Genomic DNA, 15220 nt, shown 5'->3' on the forward strand with positions numbered 1-15220 from the left:
ATGGTTGACACTGTATTTCCTCAATAATGCCTCAATGGTCCGGTTGCAAAAATGGGACCCTCCATCACTAATGATCACTCGTGGCATGCCAAACCTTGCAAAAATGTTAGTTCTAATAAAATCTGCAACCACTTTAGAATCATTAGTCCGGGTGACTTTTGCTTCCACCTACTTCGACACATAATCAACCGCAAGCAAAATATACATAAAACCATATGATGACGGAAAGGGACCCATAAAGTCAATACCCCAAACATAAAAAATCTCAACATTGAGGATAGAAACCTGCGGCATTTGGTCCTTTGCACTAATACCACCCATTCTTTGGCATTTATCACATGTTAAGCAAAACGTTCTAGCATCCTTAAAAATACTAGGCCAATAAAATCCACATTGTAACACTTTGAGGGCCGTGCGTTGTGTGCCAAAGTGCCCTCCACATGCATATGTATGACAAAAACTCAAAATTGAATGACATTCAGAATCATGCACACAACGACGTATAATCTGATCGGGACAAAATTTTCATAAGTATGGATCATCCCACACATAAAACCGTGCATCATGCCTAAGTTTGTCACGTTGGTGCCTATTTAACTCACTTGGAATACGTTTTGACACCAAAAAATTAACTATATCGGCATACCAATGTGTACTAACCTTTATGGACAGCAATTGTTCATCGGGGAATGTCTCTGCAATGGGTAGGGACTCCTCATTATGCACCATTCGGCTTAGGTGGTCAGCCACCACGTTTTCACTTCCCTTCTTATCACGAATCTCGATGTCGAACTCTTGAAGTAACAACATCCACCGAATTAGCCGGGGCTTGGCCTCCTTTTTGGTGAGCAAGTACTTTAGAGCTGCATGATTAGTGAAAACAATTACTTTAGTACCAATTAGATATGATCGAAATTTATCTAAAGCAAAGACAACGGCAAGAAGTTCTTTTTCTGTAGTGGAGTAGTTCAACTGGGCATCGTTCAACGTCCATGAGGCATAGTAGATGACATGCGGCCTCTTGTCCTTTCTTTGTCCCAAAACAGCCCCTAAAGCATAATCGGACGCATCACACATAAGCTCGAACGGGAGGCTCCAATCCAGGGGAACAATAATGGGTGTCGTGGTCAACAACTCCTTGAGTTGGTTGAATGATGCCGTGCACTCTTTAGTGAATTCAAACGCCACGTCTTTTTGTAGGAGGCGGCAAAGAGGTTGTGCAACTTTTGAGAAATCTTTGATAAACCTACGATAGAAACCTGCATGGCCAAGAAACGAACGAACCTCTTTAATCGAAGTCGGAGAGGGTAAGTGACGTACAAGATCTATCTTTGACTTATCAACTTCAATGCCGTTTTCAGAGATGATATAACCTAAAACTATGCCTTGTTTAACCATGAAATGACATTTTTCCCAATTAAGAACAAGGTTAGTTTCAACACAACGTTTTAGAATCAAACTTAGATTATGCAAGCAACCATCAAAGGAATCTCCAAAGACACTGAAATCATCCATAAAAACTTCAATTATTTTTTCAACATAATCGGAAAATATGCTCATCATGCATCTTTGAAATGTGGCAGGTGCATTACATAAACTAAAAGGCATGCGACGATATGCAAATGTACCAAAAGGGCATGTGAAAGTGGTTTTTTCTTGGTCCTCGGGTGCAATGACAATTTGATTATAACCGGAATAACCATCAAGAAAACAATAGAAAGCATAACCGGCTAACCTCTCAAGCATTTGGTCAATGAACGGCAATGGGAAGTGATCCTTCCTCGTGGTGGCGTTTAGTTTCCTATAGTCGATGCACACCCTCCAACCAGTTTGAATGCGCGTAGGAACAAGCTCATTCTCGGCATTTGCAACCACAGTTACTCCAGATTTCTTTGGAACGCATTGCACGGGCGAAACCCACCTACTATCCGAGATTGGATAGATTACTCCACAATCCAAAAGCTTGATTATCTCCTTCTTCATAACTTCCATCATCGGAGGGTTGAGACGGCGTTGAGCCTCTCGAGATGTTTTGGACCCCTCCTCTAGAAGTATGCGAAGCATGCACGTAGTAGGGCTAATTCCCTTTATGTCGGCCAATGTCCATCCAATTGTCGTTTTGTACTCTTTAAGCACTCGCACCAATTTGTTTTCTTCTTGTGCCGTGAGTGAGAATGAGATAATGACGGGCAATGTCTCATCCTTGCCTAAGAAAACATACTTCAAATGACTAAGCAACGGCTTAAGTTCAACTGTAGGTGGCTGCACAACTGAGGGAAGCATTTTATTAGCCGAAACTGAACTTAAAATAGGGTCCAAAAACTTACCCGATTGTGATGGCAATGACTCGAGGGCAGCCACCATCTCAATAATATCCTCATTAGGGGGCACGGCCAAGGATTCCTCATGCATGCCGTGGGGTTCCTTGGTGGTTGTTTCCATGTTTTGCATGTCCCTTCCTTGTGCAATGACCAATTCAAGTGCATCGTCCTTCAAATTGTCCAAATGGTTCTGCGCCAAAGAGTCAATTATATCAATAGCAAAACATGAATGATTCTCACTAGGGTACTTTATAGAATCAGAAAGATTGAAATTAATAACTTCCCCATCAAATTCCATCGTCAAAGTGCCATTATAGACGTCAATCTTCGTACGAGCAATTTTCATGAATGGCCTTCCAAGGAGAATGGGTAATGACGGGGCATGGTCCGATTCATCCATCTCAAGTACGTAGAAATCCGCCGGAAAGATCAAACGATTAACCTGCACTAAAACATCTTCCAAAACTCCCTTTGGATAGGCATTAGATCTATCGGCCAATTGTATAATAACACCATCATTTTTCAATGCTCCTAGGTTCATAGATGCATAAATTGAATATGGCATGACATTTATGGATGCACCTAAGTCTAACATGGCAGATTCAAACCTAGAATTACCAATAACACACGAAATTGTGAAACTACCCGGATCTTTGCATTTAGGGGGCAATTTGCGTTGCAAGATGGCTGAGACGTTTTCACCCACTTTTACAACCTCCTTGGTCGAAATCCTCCTCCTATTAGTGCAAAGTTCCTTCAAGAACTTGGCGTACCTCGGGACTTGCTTGATTGCATCCAAAAGAGGGATATTGACTTGAACTTTGCGAAACGTTTCGAGAATGTCCTTTTCCGCTTCCTCTTTTTTTGTTTGCTTAAACCTACTAGGAAAAGGAACATTCAAAGGAAAAGCCTTAGTAGGAACTGAACTTGACACGTTTTTACCTTTATTGGGTGAATTGGACGGTTTAAGATCACATGAGGCTTGCGGCAAAGGTGTTTCCACCTTGGTCGTGAGTGAGCTTTGTTCCTCCTCTTCAATTCTCAATTCTTCCTCCTCGTTGGAATGTAATGTGGGTGGTCTAGGATCAGATCCAACTTGTTTTCCACTTCGCAAACTCATAGCTTTTGCAGATTCAAATCCACCTTTCGGATTGACCACGGTTGAACTTGGCAACCTACCTTGCTCTCGAAATTGTCCCATGAACTCGGCAATTTGCCCCAATTGCTTCTCCAAATTGTCCACCCTTTTGTCTTGGATTTGTCTCTCCTTAGTTTGAGTTTGTACTTCCTGCGTCAAAGTAGTAAGTAACTTAACAACTTGATCATTATCCAAAGACATACCTGAGCTTGTTGGGGTAGATTGCGATTGAGTTTGATTGGGGACGAATGGCTTTGTATAAAAGCCCGGTGGTTACTGCCTAAATCCTCCTTGTTGTTGGGGTTGTTGAGGATCCCGCCATTTGAAATTTGGATGATCACGCCAACCAGGATTGTAGGTAATGGAGAAGGGGTCACCACGATTTTGGTATTGATTCCCATATCCCACGGCATTGAGTGTCTCCCACCCTCCATTCTCGATCAATTGTGGGCACTTATCTGTGGGATGTCCTTGCATGGAGCACACACCACAAGAAGCTACGGTTTGGACTTTTGGACCGTCCATCACCTGAGAAAGCAAAGTAGTGAGGTTAGCCATTTGATTTTGAAGTTCGGTTATGGCACTTACCTCATTGACTTGGTGTTGGCGTGGGGTACTCCTCTGTCCAACGCCTTCGTATTGTTGAGCGTTCAATGCTCGATTAGCAATCAAGGTCTTTGCAGCCGTGGGGGTCTTGTCCACCAAGGCTCCTCCCGCTGAGGCATCTAGCATTTGACGTTCAATTGGTAGAAGTCCCTCGTAGAAGTATTGTAAGAGAAGTTCCTCCTTCATCTGATGCTGTGGACATGAAGCAACAAGAGATTTAAAATGTTCATAATAAGTAGGAAAAGATTCACCTTCATCTTGTTGAATTCCACTTATCCTTTTTCGTAGGAGGATGATTCGAGAAGTTGGGAAAAACTTCTCCAAGAAAGCCCGTTTCATGCTCTCCCAAGATGTGACAGTTATGGGAGCCAATTCATACAACCAATCTTTAGCTTTATCCATTAGAGAGAATGGAAAAGCTTTCATCTTCAAGATGTTTCCATCGACATTCACCGGGGTCATGCTCGAACAAACAACTTCGAACTCCTTTAAGTGTTTGTTTGGATCCTCCATGGACAGCCCATGGTACTTCGGAATGTGATGTAACAAACTTGACTTCAATTCGAACTCGGCAGTCTTATCTGGAGCCGCCCTAGGATATTGAATACATAGGGGTGCGGCATTGTCCAATCCCGAAGCGGAAAGCTCCTTGATTGTTAGGTTGTTCGCTGCCATGTCTACTTCACCCACTCTTGCCGTGGGTTCCTCTTCTTCAAATTCAGAAACGGACTCAGAACTTTCACTAGATTCGCTAGGTTCTGGGTTCTTTCTCTTTCGTCTCAACTCTCGCTCGAAATCGTCGTCAAAGTCCAAGATATGTTCACGAATCGGATGAGAACTCCGAGTCATAAACTAGTACCTAAAACAAGAAACAAAACAAGATTAAGAATCTGGAATAAAATAAAACAAACGAAAATAAAACAATCCAAGGGATTAGCAAAGTTGCTAATCCCCGGCAACGGCGCCAAAATTTGATGTGAGAATTATACGCACACAAATTAAACACTCTTTTTATCAATTGTAGTGAAGAATGTAAGTAGGGATCGTTCTGGACCGGGAATTAGGAGGGATTGTTAATCACTTGGATTTGACTCAAAAACGTAAAAACACAATATAAAACACCAAACTAGACCCAAAGAATGCAAAACTAAAGTTTAAAACACTAAGACAAACCAAAAGACTCAAAACAGCAAGAAAACACTCAAAACTGTCTTAAAACTAGTTTCTGGGCAGTTTTGAGCACTAGAGAAGAATTTGGACGAAAATAGTTATAACTTGACTCAAGATACTTTAAAAACACAAACTAAATTGATTTCTAACTAATTTGACACTCCAAGTAAAGGGGGATTTTGATTTTGACGAATTTGAAAACAAAACTTAAAACTTTGTAAAACAAATAGATTTTAAAACGAATTTGGATTTAATGAATGGAATGAAGGCTAGCTAAGGGGTTCATCTCCACACATGCCATACTTGCACAAAAAACGATTTCTAATTGCTTTTCAATACACCATGAATTCTCAACGCCCTAGATTAACCGTGAATTGCACTAATTAACCCTCAGATTTTCCTAACGTTATTGAATTGGATGATTGCATACGACAACCCAAAGCATTCCCCACAAGTTCCCTACATGAATTGCATAATAGAGATACAAGCAAGAATCATTAAGTTCTTTGAAAACCATAAGCATTGACGAAGCACTCGTTACTATGAATTGCATGAAACTTATGCCAAGAATTTACTTAACGCAATTGAGATCATCAACTTTTACTACTTGTGAATATAAGTTTGTAACGATTAGGTGAAACTTCCTTATATCCTAGCATTAGATTTACGCATGATAATTAAGCATGCACTCTCAACCAACACACACAAATCAGTTTAATTCAAATAGATAAATGAATTGAATTCACAACTTATGAAACGCAATTAGAGGTAATCAAATCATATAGCAAGCATGATCATGGTTTCGAATCCCCCCCTAGCCAAGGGGGTGTTTAGTTCTTCATACGTACGAGACAAAGAGAAGTAAATTTAACCATTGAAATCAAAGGAGAGAAAACACCTAAAAATTCCAGCAACTCAAACTTGAATTGCATGAACGTCCAAGCCCTCTTCTCCTCCTCTTTGTTGCGGCACAAGGTCTAAGGACAGGTTTTGGGTGGTATTTGTATGGAGGAATGGATGTGTGATGATAGGGTAGTGTTTAGGAGGGATGGGGAGTGCGGCAAGGTGGGAAAATATGGAGAATGGTGAAAGATGGCTGCGGTAAAGGGTTGGGAATGTATTTCTGGCGAATTTCTGAATGTGGAGGAGTGAATGATGATTTGGTGCGGCAAGGGGGTCTATTTATAGTGCAAAATCCCTCTCAATTAGCAAGGAAAAAGGACTAAGTATTTGAAGATGACAAGGATATCAAAACCCATCAGGAATAGGCCATCTAGAAGGTAGGAAACCCCAAAGGAAAAGGAATAGAGGCGCCAGATTTTTAGGGTTCTAGAAACAAAGTGTTTTGTGGCAGAAATTGGCACTTCTAGAAGGATTTGAGGCGCCACCTTTGTAGGAGATAAGATAAGGTTTCTAGAATCATGATTTAAGTGCCAGATTTGTAGGGAAAAAGAGATAAGGGTGCGGCACCTTCTTAGGGATAATGTTAGGGCTTCTAGAAAGCCTAAAAACTAAGGGGAGTTGGATAAAACCCACGGCAAAGATAGAATAGGGCATCTAAGGCTTCTAGAAACCCTCCAAGATAAGGTAAAGTGCATGGCATCCCTATAGGATTAGGATAAGGTGTCCTAAAGTGTTTAGGACTCCTCTTTGTGGCTGAAAACCTTGTGCATTAGGATTAGGAAAGCTAATCCTTCTTCATCTTGGAATTCTTCTCCTTCTTGGACTTGGAAAACTTCTTTGTTGCTGCAACTTGAGGCCATTGGGATTTAACTTTCCTACTTCAAGTAGGAAACCTTGTTTGAGTAGGAAACTTTGTTCTTCTAGGAATCCTAATTCAACTAGGAAACCCATTTTAACTAGGAATCCTAATTCAACTAGGAAACCATCTTCCATTAGGGACTTTCCTACTTCAACTAGGAAACCTTGCTCAAGTAGGAATCATCATCTTCAAATCTTCAATTTCGTCCATCCTCTTGGCTCCAAGCATATGATATCCATTCCAAGCTCTAATTTGCTCCAAAAGGCTCCAAAATGCATCCTTTTGCATACTTTGCCCTTAAATCCTAAAAATACATAAAACTAGCTTAAAAGACTACTCTACTAAGGAAAAAACTATAAATGCACAAGAACAAGCTAAACTAAGGTGCATAAATATGTCCCTATCAAGCGATGGATTGCTTTTGATGGTTTTAATGGTGATGATTTTGATGATGATTTTGCCGTACATAGTTTATGCTTTTGCGGGCCAAGAGCGTTTGATGCCGTTTGCAGTTTTAGCTCGAGCAGACAAGGAGCTTTTGGTGCCGTTTGCAGTTTAAACTCGTGCAGGCAATGAGCGTTTGTTGTTGCCTTTTAAGCTCGTGCGAACTCCTCTTTTGGTGCCGTTTACAGTTTCAGCTTATGTAGGCAAGGAGTTTTTGGTGCCGTTTGCAATTTCAGTTCGTGCAGGCAATGAGCGTTTGTTGTCGTATGTAGTTTCAACTCGTGCAGGCAATGATCATTTGGTGCCATTTGCAATTTTAGCTCGTGCAGGCAAGAAGCGTTTCTTACCGTTTGCAGTTTCAACTTGTACAGGCAATGAGCTTTTGTTGTCACCTTTTAGGCTCGTGTGAACGAGGAGCTTTGTGAATTTGTCAAACGATCTTAGAGAGGCATTCCTTACAATTTTCATAGCAAAGAGTCTTGACCGAGTGATTGAAGAAGTCTTTGGGGAAGAAATCGCGCATCGTGATGGCAACAGACGATCTTTGTGTCACAATTTCATCATCCTCGACACTTTCATGTAGCTTTGGAGGTTGACGAGAGCTGCTTTGCCCCCATTCCGATTGGTGAACTTGTGGAGAAGACGTATGTTTCTTGTGTATTTTCTTTGGAGTGACATGAGTCCATCCTTCAACTTCACTTGACTTAACTAACATGGTTTTGGAGCATGCCCCCAAAAGTGACGGTGGTATAGTTTGACTTCACCACATCGTTGAGATCTAGCTCGATTATTCATTTTTGAGCCAGCTTCATGATGAGATCTTTCAGCATGAAGCACTTTTCTGTTGGATGACTGATGAAGCGGTGGAATTTACAGTACCTTGGATTGTCAGTACGATTCATTTCTTCCGGCCATCTGTACTCAGGTAGGTCGATCACCTTCTTGTCAAGCAAGTCTTTCAACATGGCAACCACATCAAGTCTTGAATCGCCTTGCCTCGTGTAGAGATTTTGACTGGAGTTATGTTGACCGTCATTGCTTCCTTGGTGGGTTTCCACGCAGCCTTATCCACCTTTGGCCCCAAAACTTTGTCATTCTTGTAGTCGGTAATCGTTTGTTTCTTCCCATGATGGGAGATGCTTAACTCTATATCATGGGCGCGGGTGGCTAACTCCTCAAAGGTTCGTGGTTTGATGCCTTGAAGGATGTAGTGTAGTCCCCACTGCACGCCTTGAATGCACATCTCAATGACGGAGGTTTCAGAAAGCTGATCTTTGTAATCCAGACTTAATGAACGCCATCTATTGATGTAGTCGACGACAAATTCATCCTTCCACTGTTTCGTACTGGTCAGCTCCAGCATGCTCACAGTGCGCCGAGTGCTGTAGAAGCAGTTGAGGAATTCCCTTTCTAGCTGATCCCAACTATTGACAGACTCGGGCTCGAAGTTAGTGTACCAGTTTAGCGAGTGCACAAACTCCTTGACAAGGTAGTCTCCTTCCGTCCCAGCATTGTTGCAAGTTTAAATGAAATGGACGACATGTTGCTTTGGGTTTCCCTTTTCGTCAAACGGCATGAACTTTGGTGGTTGATACCCTGACGGCATACCCAAGCTATCAATACTCTTGGTGTATAGCTTTGAGTATAACAGTGCATCTTGCGAAGTACTTCCCACCTGTGCTCTGACGGTGTTGGCAATCATGTCTTGAAGCTGCTGGATGGAAAGAGATCCCATGAAAGTCATTGCTTGGTCTGGCTCTAGCTTCTCTACGTCTTTCTCCACCAGAGGCTCATATTCTTCGTCGATTTCTCTCTTTAGTGCATCAACCTTTGGGTCGCGATCAACTTTTTCGTCATCCTGCGCTTCCAATCAGTTGATGACTGTGGGATTTGCAAGTCTTTCTCCCATGCGGTCCTTGTGAGCCTTGCAATTGCTTTACTCATTTGAGCCAGTTGTTCTTCAATAGAGGTAACGCCGATGGTCATGACTTGTGCAACCAATAGGCACAACTTTCCTTCAGACATCCAGGGTGTTGACGAAGAACCCCATTGGCCATTTTGGGATGTCATCTTGTGCGCCTCAGCATCATGCTTCGGTGCCCCTAGCAAGGTCAGGTTGATGATGGACTCGTGCCTTTGATGCTCCCTTTGCTCGCTTAACGGTACCAACTTTAAAGTAGCATGTTGAGGAGTGGTTGTGGCGCCAATGGATGCTCCATTCGTGGCAGAAGTGCTCAGGCTTCTTCCCTTGGTGGTTGCAAGAACGGCTTGTCCCTTGCTTGATGCCATTGATTTTGGAGGTGTGCCTTGGTTTTCTTGAACGGAGAGAAAGAGATGAGAGATAGAGATTGTCGCACTGGGCGTGCCAAATTTGTAAACACGGAAATTCCTGATGACGAACTAGACAAGAACACGTGTACAAAATATATTTTGTATTAATGATTTTGGGGTTACAATCTCTTTGTAATTTGGTCCTCTGTTTCGATCTCCGTAAGATGTTGGTTTGTTGACGTGTTGTTGATCCAAGGGTTGTCGAGGCTTGATCTTGGATGAACAGTTGGAAATTTTTTCAAAGGCTGTCGGGCCTTGATCTTGAAGAACAGGGATGAACAGATCTTTGAGGGCTTTTGGGCTTAATCTTGAAGTTGTTGATCCAAAGGGCCGTTGGGGCTTGATCTTAGGATGAATAGGTGGGAGCTTCTTCAAGGGCCTTCAGGGCTTGATCTTTGAATAATGGTTGTGCGGATTTCTTCAAAGGCTTATGGGCTTGATCTTGAAGGTTGATGGATGAGCGGATCTTCAAGGGCTTTTAGGCTTGATCTTGAAGAACGGTGATGAACGGATCTTCAAGGGCTTTTGGGCTTGATCTTGAAGAACAGTTCGATGTGTGGATTTGTTGATGTTGTTGATCCAAAGGGTCGTTGGAGTTTGATCTTAGGATGAACGAATGATGAACGATGAACACTTTCTTCAAGTGCCATCGGGGCTTGATCTTGAGTTGGTGGAAGTTCTTCAAGGGCCGTCGAAGCTTGATCTTGAAGGAGGATTTGACGAAGAACGAAGAGAGCTTTCTTGATCCTTCAGGATTTGCTTGAGAGCTTTAGAGTTTCAAAGCTTCAAGGTTTTGATGTGATATCCATTCCTCTCCAAAATGAATGTCTTGGCTTCCTATTTATAGAATTCCAAAACTTGATTTTTGGATTTAAATAATCAGATGAAATAAATCATTTATGTCAGGTATTGACACGTGTCCTATTTGATGACTTTTCCGATTTATTTCGATTTTTCGTTGAGTCACACGCTACGTGTAAAATTTATGTGACACCTCAGCGTTGAAATTTTAATTATTAGTCAACATTCATTTCACCGAAATTTTGATGTCTACAGGATCATCATACATATAGGTACAGCTTTAAGGAAAGTGAACATGATGGGAGTGAATTAAAGTTTACAAAACAAGTTTGAGGAGTGAAGTAGGGTACTTTTGGGGATGTGGGGAAAGGAAAAAGGAAAGTGCAAGAGTGAATTAAGAAGGCCTTCCTTTTTATTTCTTGCCTGCTCCTTCAGCTGAGGTGTTGGGGACAATGGACTGCTATAACTTTTGACCATATGGCGGTAATTGTTGTTCATGAATGGCTTTCAGCTGCTGCTGCTCAATCTTCTCCTCTAATATTATAGTTCTTGCCAAAACTCCTATATTAGAATCTACTTACATCATAATTGTTAAGGCCATTCCCAATTTCCCATGCTTGTTCCTTGGAATGTTGTGATACGGTTCTGTCTATTAGGCTGATTAACATTTTTCTGCAAATAATTTCTTGAATTTTTATGTGTGTGAAGGACTAGATACGTTCCAATACTTTAGATATTTATATTTTTTTTCTTTTTCTGGTGAGAAAGGTGAACTCTTGACAACAAAAGAAGCAAGACTGCGACAACAAGTATATGATGAGTTTGCTTCAGGTGGTAATTTTTCTCCTGCTCTTTTGGTTGTGAGGGAGCATCTTCCATCCAGAAAGGCGTGTTTAAGATACAATATCGTGCAACAAGAGTAGGAAATGTAGCAAGGTTCATAAACCATTTGTGTGACGGTGGTAACTTGTCCACAACACTGATCAGAAGTTCAGGTGCTTTGCTCCCACGCCTTTGCTTTTTTTCTTCAAAAGTCATACAAGAAGACGAGGATCTTACTTTTAGCTATGGAGAAGTTACGCTAAGGTCTAAGGGTTTAAAGTGCTTTTGCGGAAGCTCTTGTTGTCTTGGAATGTTGCCATCAGAGCAGACTTAGTCGCAGTTTTTGGCTCTATAGTAAGTAATCTGGCAAAGCAACAAATTTTGGTTCAAAACGGAGGAATGTTACGAATTGTTCAGTTGTGTTACTGTAATATATAATGGATGTATTGGAATTCATTGATTTGCTTAATTGGCCCTTAACTATTGTGCATCTGGAGTTGGTTTGTTATGTTAGAATATATTAGAATAGGAATGTGAATATTGTAATTGATTGTATCTAGGATTTCTTTCCTTAATATGTTTTCTAGATTAATTGTGATTAGGGTTGTATAGCTATATACATTTTCTCTGAGTGAGAACAATAATATTGAAGCGTTCACGAATTCTAATTTGGTATCAGAGCTTAGTTTGTAGTTCTAATAGTGATAAGAATTTTTGGCCCGCCTTTCCCGCAACTGATGATCCTGAAGTCCAAGAACCCTATCGACCTCCTCTGAAATTTTTTTGACCATGGCTGACGAGAAGAAGTCCGTTGAAATGAAACCCGACGCTGCTGCACTGGCAGCTCAAAAACCGTCCTCACCAAACATGTGATCATTGTGGACAACGTGGCCTTTCCAACCAAATCTCGTTGCTATGAGATTGTGGGTTATCCAGGATGGTGGGATCACAGCAAGGATCCCAGAAAATGAAGTTCAAGTCGTCAACCAACTGAAGCTGCTGGTAATGTTGATTAAGCCTCTGTTTCGGAAGCCATAACATGTAATATTGGTAAGACATCTCCAAATTTTGCACTTGTTTCAAATAATACATGGATGATTGATTCCGGTGTTACATATTATGACTTTCGATTCTATACAGGCCCACAAGTTGACCTTCTAATCCTTCATCAAATTGATGACTTGGCAGCCATGAAACTTGTTTATGGGTTGATGCGGAAGCAATATTTGCACCACATGAACCTAAACTAGTTATCATGAAGCTTGGACTTCTCCCAAAATGGAAAATAGTTGGACAATTTCAATTTGGTCATAATGGTCCAAGGGTGGTTTCTACGCAAACCAGAAATGGGTTCAACATTTACTATGTCATCAACCTAATGGAGATTCAGATGGTCAAATATGGACAAACATAAATTCATATGACTTCAAAATCTCATAGTGTAATGTGAGAAAATAAAATGCCGTGACCATTTAAAATGAGCACAAATATGGAGAGTGTGAAATGTAATTAGCCCAAGATTTTTACCCATGCACCCGTATTAGCGATTGGTGAAAAAAGAGTAGTTTAATCATAACAAACGATGTATATAGATGATAGCATGCAAATTTTGAAGATTTTAATGATAAATATAGAAAGTTGTGTAGAGGGAGAAATAAGGAAAAAAGGCAGAAAATTCTAAATCAATATCGATCATTGGCGAACAAGAGGAGAACTCGACTCTCTTCCTCATCATCTTCATCATCTTGGGATGGCCTCGAAATCTGAAGAGGCTCCATGAAGCTCTGCGAAGACGGTGCCGTCTCAATGTTGAAATTCGACGGGAAGCTGCTCATTTTAGTAAGCAGGCTGCAGAATTAGTGCCATGTTCTGCTGCTGCTGCTGATCGTGCTGTTGCTGCTGCTGCGAGGTGATTTGGAGAGCGTTTGCAAATGCAAACCTGCTGTTTATCAGCTGAGTTTGCACCATTGCTAGCTCGGCTTGCAAAGATGCAACCTGCACGATTTTCATGCCACAACAGTTAAACTATATCAGATCAGTTAGCCATACTTACGTTTCAATGAGTATATATATGTTTATGTATTGACTAGTTGACTGGTAATTTGTATCTTAACTGAAGCCTTTCGGTTATGACAACTCACGTCATCTTCATGAACGTTAAAGTATATTAGGTTTTTTTTTTTTTTTTTAATTTTAGTGTTTGATTTTATTTTTGATTTTATCAATATGTGATCATTCATATGACAAATCTCGAGTGTAAGAATAAATACAATTTATCAACTATATATAATATTTTGATGTCATTAAAAGATGTACAAAAGGTGATAGATCCTAAATGTTAAACAGTTTTGCCCTACGAACTGCAAAGTTCGTCGGATAAAACACCTTTACCCGACTAATTAAATATGGTCCATCGAGCAAAATTTCATAGGGCAAGGCTAAATTTCTGGCCGTGCGTGTAGAGAGAGTAGATGATTAAACATTGTTTAATTTATAATTTTATGAAACCTGTTGTTGTAAAGCAAGTATGGTGGAGACAACCATAAACGGGGTCGGAGGGCCTAGCTTGAGCCTCGTAGGAAATGGTAACGACAGGTCATGCCGGCGGTTCAAGGGAATGTGCAACAAAAGCTTCGAGATCACATTACACCTTGTGCACCACCGCAAAGTGTGCAGCTCCTTGGTCTGAACCGAAATGGGGTGCGAATATGCACTTCCTCCTCAAAGACTTGCACGCCCCACATGGAGCTGCACCACCACCACCACCAGAACCTACTACGTTACTACTTGCATTACTATTTATTGTTGTCGTTCCCATTGCCGCCTCCATAGAAGCACGCTTGCCTCCCCCTCCACTGGATGTGCCCTTCCCTCGGCTTTCAGACGTGCCATGGTCTCGTTGTACTGGCTGATCAGCCATCAAGCAATGGGAATTATATTGGAAGGACTGACTAGTTAACAAGTCGGGCTATATATATAGGAAGGTATAAATTAAGGGTGCGTTGTACCGGACTATCTTGGACTGGACTAGCTTTGAAGACTAAGTTGGACTGACTTAGATTAGACTAAGTCAGACTAAGTTAGTAAAACGTTTGGTGTAGTGTCGGACTAAAAAACAGAATAATTAATAAATTATAATATTATAATATTTAATATATATCTAATAATATTTTATTATGAATTCAACCTTTTCCTTCTAAAAATTCTAGACACTCTTCTACGGCTCTACCTCTCTCTAGAGAGTACTTTCCTCCTCTTTGGTTTCATCGCCCATTATTTCATTTCCTCCCATCTTTTGTCCTTCAAAATGCTTCGAAGTTCAAATCCATTTTTTCTGCAAAAAACTTCAAAACCATTTTTCCTGCAAAATCATCGCAAAGCTACTCCATCCTCCCTTTCCGTCTTTCCATCTTTTTTTATCCCCAGAGTTACTCTCTCCCCTTCTCTATCCATTTTTCTCTAAAATTTTCTAGGAAAAAGAAAATTATCTGGGAAATTTCTGGGAAGTTTCGGGAATAAGGAAGAATTTTTCTACTGAGATTGTTATTGTTATTGTCTTGCTTTATTTTTTTTCGAATTTTGGTGGCTGGATTTTGAGATTTAGGTTGTGGGTGGTATTGGGTTTTAGATTCGAGCATGGGTGGGCAAATAGAGTTGCCCAGAATCATGCTTGCAGACTTACAATGCAGACATCATATACAGTTCTAGAAACGGGACTAGTAATCCCATGGTTTTTGAGGGGGTTTGCTAAGACCGGCTATCCCATGGTTAGTCAAGGCAAGTGAAGGTTAGTGTCATTAATGTTAGTTCTAGTGGGTAACAAAC

The 15220-nt window shown here is 40.9% G+C and overlaps 1 pseudogene; it reads right to left on the reverse strand.

Annotated features, from left to right (window-relative positions):
• Positions 1 to 13077: 13077 nt before the first annotated feature.
• LOC137739003 (LOB domain-containing protein 20-like) lies at positions 13078 to 14315 on the reverse strand (annotated as a pseudogene).
• Between the last annotated feature and the right edge of the window lie 905 nt (positions 14316 to 15220).

The sequence above is a fragment of the Pyrus communis genome, chromosome 7, assembly GCF_963583255.1.
Source record: "Pyrus communis chromosome 7, drPyrComm1.1, whole genome shotgun sequence".
NCBI lineage: Eukaryota > Viridiplantae > Streptophyta > Magnoliopsida > Rosales > Rosaceae > Pyrus > Pyrus communis.